General features: G+C 39.4%; 1 protein-coding gene across 6 annotated transcripts in view; it reads right to left on the reverse strand.

The window, feature by feature from the left end:
• The window catches only part of NRG4 (neuregulin 4), a 118173-nt gene that overhangs the window by 97202 nt on the left and 4863 nt on the right, over positions 1 to 16108 (reverse strand). For all 6 annotated transcript variants that reach the window (XR_009492155.1, XR_009492154.1, XR_009492152.1 and 3 more), the window contains one exon: positions 7678 to 7782. The gene's annotated coding sequence lies outside the window, so the exon portion shown is untranslated. The remainder of the gene's footprint in view (positions 1 to 7677; positions 7783 to 16108) is intronic.

The raw sequence follows: 16108 nt of genomic DNA on the forward strand, positions 1-16108 counted from the left end.
ACTTTTATTTGGTGGTAACAATTTTAGCTTTTCCCACTGCATACCTCAGCATGGGAAACCAATTTCCAAAAGGTGTTCCCTAATTATATTAAATGTACAATGTTGAGCTATACCCATATTCTATTTCAAAAAGGAACCAAAGTAGGCTAGGCCATGTATGGAGAAGACGCCTATCCATAATAACATGTCAATAATGCCATTTACATGTGAATCAGCCTATTGTAAAGCTTTTTAAAAAAATCTTTTTCTTACTTCATATAACTATTTACTAAAAAGGCTTCATGCTAAAAATGAACCAATAAACAAAAACTATCTTTGAGGTTGTAGTACAGAAAACAGACATCTATACTGCTCAGTTTAAGATGGTTTGGGCTGTAGGCAACAGTGAACTCAGTTCACAAGAGTATTAACAATATGGTTTCACTTCTCTCACAAGACAAAAAGCCTTGAATTTGGTGATTGCTAAGGGTGGTTTACTAATGATGCCATTAGTATCTTTAATATTTTTGTTCCACCATCCTGAGTGTGTTTACTTTTTCTAAAGTAAGAAATGGATTTATTTAGAGAGAAACACACCCACAGGCAGAGTGTGGGCCATCTCAGAAGGCAAGAGCAGACCTGAGTGAGTTTACTTTTTCCATTCAAGTTTGTTGCCTAATGATTTCAAGATGGTCACTGCAGCTCCAAGCATTAACTCCAGCCCTGTCTGATTCTTTTATCAGTGAAGTCCCTCAGCAGGTTTATGGGCTACAGTTGTATTACATGACTATTGTAGCAATAGGGAAGACTAGAAAATCAAATATTTAACTTTTCTAATTTTTACAATAGAGGTAAGAAATGAATATAGATTGGTCAGCCAACAGTGTCTGCAGTCCTCAACTCAATATGCACATACACACACACTTTTTACATGAGTGTTAAACACAACATACTCATCCTCTCTTCCAGGAAGACAGCCCCACTCTGTCATCCAGTCATTGCATGATGCAAGATCTCTGGTTGATTTTCTGTCTGCTCTATGAAGACCAAATACGACAACTCTCATCTGACCATTTGTATCGCTAAAAGAGAAATGTCTCTAAACAACTCCCCTCACATATATACAAGGACGAAAAAGAAAGAACAAAGTGATCTCAACAAAAATTCCATTGAGAAAGGGAGATTATAAGAAGTACACAGTCTTCCACAATCAACAATCCATATCATATCTTATTGGACAGAAATCACAGATTCCCCTGCAGGCAATAAATCCCTTGGTCAGTCAATCTGACAGTGCCTACTTCAAGTCTCAGGAGGATCTGCTGTGTCATTGTCCTCTGCAGCCATATCTAAGGTAGGCTGTGAAGTGGATGACCCTTCCAGGGGATTCACAACTTTTGTAGCCTACTTTACCCTGGTTTGACACAGGGAGAAAAGGATGAGGATTGCTTGGAAGGTAAAGACAATCACAACTAATTGTCAGCTTTGTACTACAGTTCCCTCAAAAACATATCAAGCTTCTGGTCAGATCAATTTCTTGTGCGAGTGAAAGTGAAGTCGCTAAGTCGTGTCCGACTTTTTGCAACCTCATGGACTGTAGCCTACCAGGCTCCTCCGTCCATGGGATTTTCCAGGAAAGAATCCTGGAGTGGGTTGCCATTTCCTTCTCCAGGAGATATCCCCAACCCAGGGATTGAACCCGGGTCACCCACACTGTAGGCAGATGCTTTACTGTCTGAGCCACCAGGGAAGTCCTTGTGTGAGTAATCACAACCAAAAAATTGTTTCTATAAGTCTCTAGAAATAATCTTTAGGCTTAGAGACTCTCATCTCTTAGCTGCCGACCTTTGAACCATCATAAAAGACAAGGCAATTCTAACGACAAGTCTTAGGTAAGAAGATACTACCCTCAATCCCCAAATTTCAAATTACAGGACTCTTTGTCAATTTAGACTACAAGCTAAAGGCAGGTTAGTTCCATAGCAAAGCTGTATTCTTCTAGCCTCTCTGCTTTCATGCTGAGCAGCACTAATTTGAGTTCACTCCCTTGTGTGGGACCCTACTGAAAAGCCACAAGAAGTCACCAATATGCACATTATTCCAATTTTTCCTTTCATTTCTCCTAACATGCAGTCTCAGTTTGCACAGTCAGCCTTCCATGGGACGGCAGGTGTAGGTTAATCAAATGCTCTATGACCATGTAACAAGGGTTACAACTTTCCTCTCCTTAATTTTCTCCATAAGTCTGGAGGTAGGCAGTCCAAGACTGGAAGAGCTGTTCAACAATGTCCCAGACTCTGTCAAACCTTCTTCTCCATGGTCCTCAGCTTGTTAAAATCATCTTTTCACTCTCATACCTGTCACCCCATGGTTACAAAATGGCTGCTGTATCTCCAGGCTTCATGTCTGCATTTAAGGCACAAAGGAGGGGGAAAGAAGAGAGCACCAGCCACCTCTGTTCTCTTTATCAGGAAAGCAAAGGCAATCCCTGAGCTCAGCAGTCTTCCCTTTACGATCACTGGCAAAGGAGAATAGGATTGTCATGACTGGCTTCAACTATTCAAGGTTTTTTGCTAGGAGCTGGGAACACTGCTCAGAGAAGGCAGTGGCACCCCACTCCAGTACTCTTGCCTGGAAAATCTCATGGGCAGACGAGCCTGGTGGGCTGCAGTCCACGGAGTTGTGAAGAGTCGGACACAACTGAGCGACTTCACTTTCACTTTCATGCCTTGGAGAAGGCAATGGCAACCCACTCCAGTGTTCTTGCCTGGAGAATCCCAGGGATGACGGAGCCTGGTGGGCTGCCATCTATGGGGTCGCACAGAGTCAGACACGACTGAAGCGACTTAGCAGCAGCAGCAGCAGGGAACACTGCTGCCCCTAACAAAGTGAAGGTAAGCAATAGGGAATGGATAGAAGGGAGGTCACTAAGAATATCTACCACACACAGACATTTATAGTTTCAAGAAAATGTTTGAAAAATAAAAAGCAATCTCTATTTGGTGAAATCTGAACAACAGAAGTGAGGGGAAGCCCCTCAGGCAGTGCTATAGAAATACATTTTTGGTCAAGAGAGCTCTACTCAGGCAAATGCAGCCTATTTAGGAGTCTGTCCCTGAAATTAACACCTTTAGTAACTGCTTTCAACAGACTCTTCCCTTTCTTCAATTCTGAACCCACAGATTCTCTAAAATACCCATGTTTATTAACAACTGTTTCTATGGCAGCAGAGCCCCTGGTGGAGGGCACAGGGCTGGAGGCTATTTATAAGTTAAGGACTGACAGTACATGCCAATAGCAGCTATTATTGATGAAATTCTTGAGGAATTTTTTAAATAGATAAATATTATGAAAAAAAAAAACAACAAGAAATATTCAAAACATTCATGATGCCTGTTGTTTACCAGGAAACCTTTTGTAATTTGGTTTCCCATCTCAATGCACCACCTGAAAGAAAATACACTGGTCATACTGTTACAACTGGTTTTTATAATAGTTTCATCTCATTATATTTAAATTAATTTGCATTCTGGCTCCACATCTTAAGCTGATGAGGTCGTCAGACTAATTTAATCCTCTCTGGGACACTTACTGTTCAGACCGGCTTTCTTAAGACCACAATACTGAGAGTTAGACCCTGGTAAACTCACTAAGGTTATACCATCCAATCCGGTCTTCTGAATAACAGTAGCACTGAGTGTATTGGCAGAAACAATAAATCAATTTTCATTCCATGTAGCAGCTCACAAAAGCCACTTTCTTTGATGTAAATTGTGCCACCTATAAATATACTTGCCACAATGTTCAAAGCAAAATAGTTTCCAAGTAACTTTCAAACTGTGCTTCTCTGATAGCACAGTTGGTAAAGAATCTGCCTGCAATGCAGGAGACCTGGGTTAGATCACTGGGTTGGGAAGAAGGGAAAGGCTACCCACTCCAGTGTTCTGGCCTAGAGAAATCCATGGACTGTATAGTCCACAGAGACACAAAGAGTTGGACATGACTAAGCGATTTCCACTTTCAACTAAAAAATTTTATACAGACTTTTGGATCGCAGCCATTCTGACTGGCATGAAATGGTACCTCATTGTGGTTTTGATTTGCATTTCTCTGATAATAAGTGATGTTGAGCATCTTTTCATATGTTTGTTAGCCATCTGTATGTCTTCTTTGGAGAAATGTCTATTTAGTTCTTTGGCCCATTTTTTGATTGGGTCGTTTATTTTTCTGGAATTGAGCTGTAGGAGTTGCTTGTATATTTTTGAGATTAGTTGTTTGTCAGTTGCTTCATTTGCTATTATTTTCTCCCATTCTGAAGGCTATCTTTACACCTTGCTTATAGTTTCCTTTGTTGTGCAGAAGCTTTTAATTTTAATTAGGTCCCATTTGTTTATTTTTGCTTTCATTTCCACCATTCTGGAAGGTGGGTCATAGAGGATCCTGCTGTGATTTATGTCGGAGAGTGTTTTGCCTATGTTCTCCTCTAAAAGTTTTGTAGTTTCTGGTCTTATGTTTAGATCTTTAATCCATTTTGAGTTTATTTTTGTGTATGGTGTTAGAAAGCAATAAATGCTGGAGAGGATGTGGAGAAAAGGAACCCTCTTACACTGTTGGTGGGAATGCAAACTAGTACAGCCACTATGGAGAACAGTGTGGAGATTCCTTAAAAAACTGGAAATAGAAGTGCCTTATGATCCAGCAATCCCACTGCTGGGCATACACACTGAGGAAAACCAGAATTGAAAGAGACACGTGTACCCCAATGTTCATCGCAGCACTGTCTATAATAGCCAGGACACGGAAGCAACCTAGATGTCCATCAGCAGATGAATGGATAAGAAAGCTGTGATACATATACACAATGGAGTATTACTCAGCCATTAAGAAGAATACATTTGAATCAGTTCTAATGAGGTGGATGAAACTGGAGCCGATTATACAGAGTGAAGTAAGCCAGAAAGAAAAACACCAATACAGTATACTAACACATATATATGGAATTTAGAAAGATGGTAACGATAACCCTGTATGTGAGACAGCAAAAGAGACACATATGTATAGAACAGTCTTTTGGACTCTGTTGTGCAGGGGATGATTTGGGAGAATGGCATTGAAACATGTATAATATCATGTAAGAAACGAATCGCCAGTCCAGGTTCAATGCAGGATACAGGATGCTTGGGGCCGGTGCACTGGGATGACCCAGAGGGATGGTATGGGGAGGGAGGTGGGAGGGGGGTTCAGGATTGGGAACACGTGTACACCTGTGGCAGATTCATGTTGATGTATGGCAAAACCAATACAATATTGTAAAGTAATTAGCCTCCAATTAAAATAAATTTTTAAAAAATTTATATAAAAAGGTATGTGGTACAGGGGTTATGAGCATGGGTCCACAGCGAGAAGGCCAGAGTGCAAATCCTAGTTCTCTTAATTAGAACATTCTACCACATTAGAACATTCTACCACAGAAATGAGCAAAAATCTTTGTGCCAAGTTTCCTCATCCATAAGTGAGGTTTGAGGTAGTGGGGACAAAATAATAGTGCCTACTTCAAAGAGCTGTCTGAATGTAAAATTAATTTTTACATATAAAGTGCTTGAAATATAAGAAGCACTCAACAAGTGTTAGCTGGAAAATCTAATGGTACATGGTTGCATTTTATGCACAGGTAAAATGACTTGATAATTAAGATTCACTTTATATGCACAATATGAAATAATGCAAAATTCCCTCCAATTAATAATTCATTAAGAATCACAGTTTCAAAACTGGCTGGTGAGTGATTTACAAACTCTTTTAAGCTACCGCCACAAGGCAATGGCAAACTTTCCATTCTTTGCTGCCAGGAATAGTCTTGAATTATGCATGTCTCCTACAAAACGCTACAGCTCTACACAGGGATGTGAAGCAGATAAATATCACAGCACTTCCAACCCGCTGACCTCTCCATATTGATCCTGGTCTTCCTAGAGGTTTTCTATGTCAATGTCACTAGAGCCTAGAAACTCTACAGTCAATATCCAAACAGAATTAAGTCTTTGAACCCATCCCAGAAAACTTTTCCTGAAATAAGATGTCAGTCATCCTGGTTATTTTTCACAGGCAAGTGCCATTCTCAGACCTGGAGTAATTACCATCCCCTCCCATTTTCCTTAGTATAAGTAACTGGTCATCTTTAATACATCCCTGCTCATAAAGAATTATTATCCTAATGGCCATGATTTTCCTTTAACTTGTGTCTACTTTACTACTCAAGTACTTCTTTTGTTTTATTTATTCACCTCCTACAGCACAATTCTTTTTTCCCTTTTGCTTCTGACTTCCAGGCACATCTCTCAAACTCCCCCAGCCATGCTCATTTTACACCCAATTCTTCCACTTCTGTCATTCTTTATCATCTTGCCCTATCCTCCAACTACTAGCGGATCCGTTTATTTGAGGAAAAACTCTTTTATCCAAAACTATTTTTCACTTCTCTGCAATTTACTCTTTAAAAAAAAAAATCTGGTTCCCCCTAAGGTCACAAGGTATCTTATAAGTTTCCAATATAACTTATTTAATCCTTACCTTCTGCTCTTTCTCTGAATCAATAGGAAGAAATGTGGAACAAATGCCAACTTCAGATTATCACACTGTGGTCCACTCTCCTTTGAAATCTTCACCTTGTCTCACATTTCACAGAGCTGTTCTCAACAATCCTATCTGAACAAACTGTTCTTTAAATTTATCCTCCCATCCTTCTCTCCAGACTTGATAGAGGTCATTCATTAAGAGTCACAATTCAATTTCTACTAATATTAACACATGTATTTGAAGAGTATAATATGAACCAGAAAACTTAAACATGTTAATGATGATCACACGGTCAACAATGGAACAAGCGGAATAAAACACATGACTATACCTGTGCTCATAAAATAACTCTGTAAGTTTCCACAATACTCCTAAAGTCAAGTTCTACTAGTTTATATATTCTGTCATTAGAAATATATCATGTCAGCTACTGCCTTAGACACATATCACCATATGTTTGTCAAAATAAAACCATAACAACATAAAATTAAAAGGCCTTATGATGGATATATAAACTGTTCTTGGCAGATGATCAGACTACTTAGAAGACCTTCCAGAAAAAGGATTCTACAACTTCCCAAGGTCAATCATTCTAATCTTAAACATCCTTAATTTCAAAAGCTTTAACTTTTCTTATCTATATTTCTCCTGCTGTTTTTCCTCTATGGAGATGGGAAAAAGACAGGCACCATTCTCAGCTTCTTATCTACTTGAAAAGCAATATCATCCCTTAGCCTTCACTCTTATAAACTCAACAACTTGAACTATTTTCCAGATTCTTGCTCTCCAAGACCTTCTTAACCTTCTTTAACTATATTCATATTATTTTCAAATTACTAAGACTACACTTGGACTTAACCAGCATACAAGTTTGCTGTTTTTAATGTTTTATGAATAGTTAACACATACATGAACATGGTTCTATACATACAGGCTTTTCCAACATTAGAATTGAGCTCTAAGCTTCTGTAAATCAGAAGTAAAAGAATCCTCCATATTATGGAATCTATTTCTATTGTCTCTTAGTTGAACTAAACCAATAATCTATGGCTATAGTTGACAAATTATGGCTCCACATATTGGCCCCAAAACATTACAAAGAATGAATTAATAATCACTTACCTGTTTTGTCCTTGGGAGAAAGTTTTTCTCCAGATTGCAGGGTAGAGAGGAAACTAGCTTTATAGTTCACCTCTATTTCTTCTGCTTTGATAGAAATTGTAGCTGCTATAAATAAAAACAAAATATTTTATATAGCAATTTTAGTAACACATGGAGAGAAGGAAAATAGCATCTGTTTACACATTTCATAAACTTTCATTTCTTTAGGTATACCTTCAGAGAACTTCATAATTAAGTGACAGAAACTTTGTTGCTGCTAAGTCACTTCAGTCGTGTCCGACTCTGTGCGACCCCATAGACGGTAGCCCACCAGGCTCCCCCGTCCCTGGGATTCTCCAAGCAAGAACACTGGAGTGGGTTGCCATTTCCTTCTCCAGACAGAAACTTTAATATGCTTAATTTCTCCTTCTTCCCCTTTTTTAAGTCCCAGGAAAACTATTTATTGTTAATACTTCTAAATACAAGGCTAGAAGTTGGATTAAGAAGGACACAGAATTTTATTAAAATATTATTGGGTGGAAGAAAGAAAACCCTTTCAGAGACTTTAGAAGATGGCAAGGCTTCCCTGGTGGCTCAGATGGTAAAGAATCTGCCCACATTGTGAGAGACCTAGGTTCAATCCCTGGGTCAGGAAAATCCCCTGGAGAAGGAAATGGCAATCCACTCCAGTATTCTTGCTTGGGGAATTCCATGGACAGAGGAGCCTGGTAGGCTAAAGTCCATAGAGTCACAAAGAGTCGGACATCACTGAGCAACCAATACTTTCACTTTCTTTCAAGGAATTTTATTTCCTTCTCTATAAAAATTATTTTTTACGTTATGTCTCCACCTAGAAAAAATTTTACATGCAATATTATGGATAGAGGGTTAATAATGATGATCATTTTAATAAAGTGGTAACCTTCATGAGAAAGGAGGGGGGAAAAGTGGTATACAATATGATCTATCTTCCACTTTAAAAGTTCCTTTTTCCAAAGAGCTTTATTTTATATGGTACTAAGAAGATCAAGGCTCAGAACACCTTAAGTATATAGAAGTGGCATATATAAAATTTTATATCAAGCCAATTATCAGAATGCATAATTAATTCCTCAGAACTTTTATGGTATTTCTAGACCCACATGCTGCTGCTGCTGCTGCTAAGTCACTTCAGTCGTGTCCAACTCTGTGCGACCCCATAGATGGCAGCCCACCAGGCTCCCCTGTTCCTGGGATTCTCCAGGCAAGAACACTGGAGTGGGTTGCCATTTCCTTCTCCAATGCATGAAAGTGAAAAGTGAAAGCGAAGTCGCTCAGTCATATCCTACTCCTAGCAACCCCATGGACTGCAGCCTACCAGGCTCTGCCGTCCCTGGGATTCTCCAGGCAAGAACAATGGAGTGGCTTGCCATTGCCTTCTCCGTCAACAACAACTGGAGTGGCTTGCCATTGCCTTCTCCGTCAACAATAAGGTATCACCTCACAATGGTGGAATGGCTATCATCAAAAAGTCCACAAATAATAAATGCTAGAGAGGGTGTGGAGAAGTGGAAACACTCATACAATACTGGAGGGAATGTAAATTGGCACAATCACTATGGAAAACAGTATGGAGGTTCCTTAAAAAAAAACCCTGAAAACAGATCAACCATATGATTTGGCAATTCCCTCCTTGGTATGAAAAAAAGTGAAAGTGAAAGTCCCTCAGTCATGTTCAACTCTTTGTGACCCCATGGACTGCAGCCTGCCAGGCTCCTCTGTCCATGGGATTCTCCAGGCAAGAATACTTGAGTGGATTGTTATGCCCTCCTTCAGAGGATCTTCCCCACCCAGGGATCAAACCTGCATCTCTTACGTCTCTCCTGGATTGGCAGGTGGATTCTTTACCACTAGGGCCACCTGGGAGGCCAGTAACAAAAACCAAAAACTCTACTTTGAAAAGATACATGCACCTCAATGCTCATAGATGCACTATTTATAATAGCCAGGACATGGAAGCAATCTAAATGTCTATCAACAGATGAATCGACAAATAAGTTGTGGAATATATATCTGTGTCATGTATCAATTCAGTTCAGTTGCTCAGTTCATGTCCAACTCTGAGACCCCATGAATTGCAGCACGCCAGGCCTCCCTGTCCATCACCAACTCCCGGAGTTCACTCAAACTCAAGTCCATCGAGTCGGTGATGCCATCCAGCCATCTCATCCTCTGTCGTCCCCTTCTCCTCCTGCCCCCAATCCCTCCCAGCATCAAGGTCTTTTCCAATGAGTCAACTCTTCGCATCAGGTGGACAAAGTATTGGAGTTTCAGCTTTAGCATCAGTCCTTCCAATGAACACCCAGGACTGATCTCCCTTAGGATGGACTGGTTGGATATCCCTGCAGTCCAAGGGACTCTCAAGAGTCTTCTCCAACACCACAGTTCAAAGGCATCAATTTGTCAGTGCTCAGCTTTCTTCACAGTCCAACTCTCACATCCATACATGACCACTGGAAAAACCATAGCCTTGACTAGATGGACCCTTGTTGGCAAAGTAATGTCTCTGCTTTTGAATATGCTATCTAGGTTGGTCATAACTTTCCTTCCAAGGAGTAAGCGTCTTTTAATTTCATGGCTGCAATCACCATCTGCAATGATTTTGGAGCCCCAAAAAAAACAAAGTCAGTCACTGTTTCCACTGTTTCCCCATCTATTTCCCATGAAGTGATGGGACCAGATGCCATGATCTTCATTTTCTGAATGCTGAGCTTTAAGCCAACTCTTTCACTCTCCACTTTCACTTTCAACAAGAGGCTTTTTAGTTCCTCTTCACTTTCTGCCATAAGAGTGGTGTCATCTGCATATCTGAGGTGATTGATATTTCTCCTGGAAATCTTGATTCCAGCCTGTGCTTCTTCCAGCCCAGCGTTTCTCATGATGTACGCTGCATATAAGTGAAATAAGCAGGGTGACAATATACAGCCTTGACGTACTCCTTTTCCTATTTGGAACCAGTCTGTTGTTCCATGGCCAGTTCTAACTGTTGCTTCCTGACCTGCATACAGGTTTCTCAAGAGGCAGGTCAGGTGGTCTGGTATGCCCATCTCTTTCAGAATTTTCCACAGTTAGCAACCTAAATGTCTATCAACAGGTGAATGGACAGATAAGTTGTGGAATATATATGTGTGCCATGTATACAATGCCATAAAAAAATAGAAGAACAGAATATTGCCATTCACAGCAACATGTGTGGACCTCGAGAATATTATGCTTAGTAAAAGAAGCCAGAGAAAGACATATACTACATGGTATCACTTATATGGGGAACCTGAAAAATAATACAAATGAATCTGTATACAAAACAGAAAACAATTCACAGACATAGAAAACAAACTCATGGTTACCAAAGAGGAGAGGGAGAGGGTAAGGAATAAACTAAGAGTATGAGATTAACAGATACAAAGTACTATACATAAAATAGATAAACAAGGATTTACTACATAACACAGAATTATACCCAATATCAAAATACGCATATAATAACAATGGAATATTTTAATAATTTTATAATAATCTATAACAGGATATAATTTGCAAAAAAAACCCATTATGCTGTATATACAAAACACAATTTTCTGAATCAACTATATTTCAATTAAAAAAAGAAGTTTATGGTCTTTCTGTAGTCACAAAAATAATGAACATGAAAGGCTTAATAATAGCTAATTTTGCAACAAAATATCAAAAATTTATCTACCTTCAAATTTAATCATGCTAGTTTTTTTTTTTCTGGTTCATTTTTAGTCTGTTGGATAAGTGAAAAATCAAATTTTCTTCTTTACATAAAAATAATCATAGAATCACAAAAACTTAGAGCTAGAAAGAAATTTCGAGAATTTCTAGATATATTAAGTTCAATCCTCTCCAAATCAGAGACACTCATTTAATTGCCTTTTTCAAAGTTAAAGAATGAACTGGAGGGAACTTCCCTGGTGGCCCAGTGTTAAGAATCTGCATGCCAATGCAGCAGACATGGGTTCAATCCTGATCCGGGAAGATTTCACATGCCACGAAGCAACTAAGTCCACCGTGGGCCACAACAACTGAGCCCGCATCCTAGAACCCCGTGCTCTGCAGCAGGAGAAGCCACCACAATGAGAAGTGCAAACAGAGAAAGCCTGTTTGTAGCAATGAAGACCCAGCGCAGCCAAAAATAAATAAAATTAAAGAAAAAAATAATGAACTGGAGGTGAAACCCTGGAACCCAGAATGCTTTTCCCACTACATCATGATTCCTCAAACTAACTGAGGCACAATTTTGAATATACATGTGACGCAGCAGGGTTGAATGAGAGGTCTCTGAGTCAGACTGTCCAGGTTTGAATTTTGGGTTCCTCCACTTGCTATTTGGGTGATCTTGAGCAAATTACTAAATTTCACTGTGTCTCAGTTTTCTCATCTGTAAAATGAGATAACAACTATACTTTGCCAATAGGACTATTATAAAAAATACAAATAAAGCTCACAGAATGATGTCTGACACATTGCAAGCATTTAATAAATGTCAGAAATCATTAGGAGTCTACTGATAAACACATGGACATGTATTTTCTAGATTTTAAAATAACCTAAATATACTAGAAGTAGAACATTAGATCATTTTTATGTTTTAAAATACATATACCACCACTGGTATTTCATTTGCCATATAAACAGTACCCCCAAAATGGTTTCCTCATGAAGTACATGCAAAATTCCAGATATTAAACACATAATACAGCTCACTTAATTTGAACATCATTCATTTTGTGATCATTTGAGTCCAGTGGTATTCTCAGAATATAATATCCAGAGGGATCTTTGTTCTAAACATACCCTTCTCTGTGTGACAAAATTATTTTCAGTAATGACCATGAAATGAAACAAACAATAATAGTCAGGAATGAAACAGACAGTGAAAATTCTCTGACTCAAATTCACTTATATGTCAATATAAAATAAATATTATAGTACAAAAAAGAAAAAAGTAATGGAATTAATGTTTTGAAAAAAGGAAAAACTTAAACCTATATATTGTTTTGTGGAAGTACTAAATAATAACATTATATTTCCTATTCTCTTGATTCCTTCAGTTTTGGAGTAAACAATTTAAAAAGAATAAATTTTAGAGTTAAATATATTTTAATTCAATTATTCAAAAGGATAATTTCACATATTAACTAAAATTTGTACTTACAAGCCAAAAAGATTATACCTCAAAGTTTATACTTTGTTTCACTCTTAAATGTTAAACACAAATGAAAACTCTTAGGTCATCACATGGAATGAAAATGCTGAAGTAATCAAGCTGTTTCTTCACCTTACAGTCTCTGTACTATCACTGCATAAGAATCTACTATTTAAATACAGGGATATGGACCAAAGGGGTTACAGACATAACTGCACCTGAAGCCTTGCATTACCCTGAATTTTTATGAATTTATTTGGAAAAATATCTGTAGACTTGAGTCTAGATTTATTGAAGGCCAGCTATATAATTGGGAGTTCTCTGATTTAACGTCTCTGTAGAATATAATATTTATTAAAGGGTCGATAATTAAAATGTGCTAATTTGAAGCTTACACTGTTGTTGTTTGTTCTTCAGTCCCTAAGTCATGTCCAACTTTTGCAACCCCATGAACAGCAGCATGCCAGGCTTCCCTGTCCTTCACTACCTTCCAGAGTTTGCTCAAATTGATGTCCATTGATACCATCCAACATGGCATTCTCTGTTGCCTCCTTCTCGTGCTCGCAAACTTTCCTAGTATCAGGGTCTTTTCCAGTGAGTTGGCTCTTCACATCAGGTGGCCAAAGTACTGAAGCTTCAGCTTCAGTCCTTCCAATGAATATTCAGAGTTAATTTCCTTTAGGATTGACTGGTTTGGTCTCCTTGCTATCCAAGGGACTCTCAAGAGTCTTCTCCAGCACCACAGTTCAGTTCAGTTCAGTCGCTCAGTCGTGTCCAACTCTTTGTGACCCCATGAATCGCAGCACGCCAGGCCTCCCTGTCCATCACCAACTCCCGGAGTTCACTCAGACTCACGTCCAGAGTCAGTGATGCCATCCAGCCATCTCATCCTCTCTCATCCCCTTCTCCTCCTGCCCCCAATCCCTCCCAGCATCAGAGTCTTTTTCCAATGAGTCAACTCTTCACATGAGGTGGTCAAAGTACTGGAGTTTCAGCTTTAGCATTATTCCTTCCAAAGAAATCCCAGGGCTGATCTCCTTCAGAATGGACTGGTTGGATCTCCTTGCAGTGCAAGGGACTCTCAAGAGTCTTCTCCAACACCACAGTTCAAAAGCATCAATTCTTCGGCGCTCAGCTTTCTTCACAGTCCAGCTCTCACATCCATACATGACCACTGGAAAAACCATAGCCTTGACTAGACGGACCTTTGCTGGCAAAGTAACGTCTCTGCTTTTGAATATGCTGAGACATCACTTTGCTGACAAAGGTCCATACTTTTTTCCAGTAGTCACATACAGATGTGAGAACTGGACCATAAAGAAGGCTGAGTGCTGAAGAATTAATGCCTTCTAACTGTGGTGCTATAAGGCATTAATTCTTCAGCACTCAGCCTTCTTTATGGACCAATTCTCACATCTGTATGTGACTACTGGAAAAAACATAGTATGGACCTTTGTCAGCAAAGTGACGTCTCTGCTTTTTAACACGTTATCTAGGTTTGTCATAGCTTTCCTTCCAAGGAGCAAGCGTCTTTTAATTTCATGGCTATAGTCACCATCTGCTGTGATTCTGGAACCCAAGAAAATAAAATCTGTCACTCTTTTCATTGTTTCCCCATCTATTTGCCATGAAGTGATGGGACCAGATGCCATGATCTTAAGTGTTTTGAATGTTGACTTTCAAGCCAGCTTTTTCACCCTCCTCTTTCACCTTCATCAAGAGGCACTTTAGCTCCTCTTCACTTTCTGCCATTAGAGCAGTATCATCTGAGGTTGTTGATATTTCTTCCTGCAGTCTTGATTGCAGCTTGTGATTCATTCAACCTGGAATATCAAGTGATATACTCTGCATATAAGTTAAACAAGCAGGGTGACAATATACAGCCTTGATGTACTCCTTTCTCGATTTTGAATCAGTCTGTTGTTCCATGTCTGGTTCTGACTGTTGCTTCTTGACCCTCATACATGTTTCTCAGGAGACAGGTTAAGGTGGTCTGGTACTCCTATCTCTTCAAGAATTTTCCAGTTTGTTGTGATCCACACAGTCAAAAGCTTTAGCACAGTTAATGGGGTAGACGTTTTTATGGAATTCCCTTGCTTTCTTCATGGTCCAATGAATATTGGCAATTTGATCTCTGGTTCTTCTGCCTTTTCTAAACCCAGTTTGTACATCTGAAAGTTCTCAGTTCACGTACTGCTGAAGCCTAGCTTAAAAGATTTTGAGCACTACCTTGCTAGCATGTGAAATGAGCACAATTGTCTAGTAGTTTGGGACTTCCCTGGTGGCTCAGACAGTAAAAAATCTGCCTGCAGTGTGGGAGACCTGGGTTTGATCCCTAGGGTGGGATGATCCCCTGGAGAAGGAAATGGATACCCACTCCAGTATTCTTTCCCAGAGAATACTATGGACAGAAGAGTCTGGAGGGCTAGAGTCCATACGGTCACAAAGAGTCGGACATGACTGAATGACTAACACTTTCACTTGAACTTTTTTTAGGATTGGAATGAAAATCAACATTTTCCAGTCCTGTGGCCATGGCTGAGTTTTCCAAATTTGCTGGCATATTCAGTACAACTCTTTAATAGCATCATCTTTTAGGATCAGAAATAGCTCAGCTAGAATTCCATCACCTCCATTAGCTTTGTTCATAGTAATGCTTCCTAAGGTCCACTTGACTTCATGCTCCAGAATGTCCGGCTCTAGGTGAATGACCACGCCAACGTGGTTATCCAAATCATTAAGACCTTTTCTATACAGATCTTCTGTGTATTCTTGCCACCTCTTCTTAATGTCTTCTGCTCCTGTTAGGTCTTTATAGTTTCTATCCTTTATCATGCCCATTCTTGCATGAAATGGTCCATGATACCTCCAGTTTTCTTGAAGAGATCTTAACCTTTCCCATTCTACTGTTTTCCTCTATTTGAATTGCTCATTTAAGAAGGCCTTCTTTCTCTTCTTGCTATTCTCGGGAAGTCTGCATTGGGTATGTAGTTGTTGTGTTAGTCACTCAGTTGTGTCCAATTCTATGCAACCCCATGGACTGTAGCTCAGCAGGCTCCTCTGTCCATGGAATTCTCCAGGCAAGAATACTGGAGTGGGTTGCCATTCCCTTCTCCAGGGGAATCTTCCTGACCCAGGGATTGAACCTGGGTCTCCTGCATTGCAGGTTGATTATTTACCGTCTGAGCTACCAGGGAAGCCTTCAGTTGGGTATATCTTTCCCTTACTCCCTTGCCTTTTGTT

The sequence above is a fragment of the Bos taurus genome, chromosome 21 (assembly GCF_002263795.3).
Source record: "Bos taurus isolate L1 Dominette 01449 registration number 42190680 breed Hereford chromosome 21, ARS-UCD2.0, whole genome shotgun sequence".
In the NCBI taxonomy this organism is placed as follows: Eukaryota; Metazoa; Chordata; class Mammalia; order Artiodactyla; family Bovidae; genus Bos; species Bos taurus.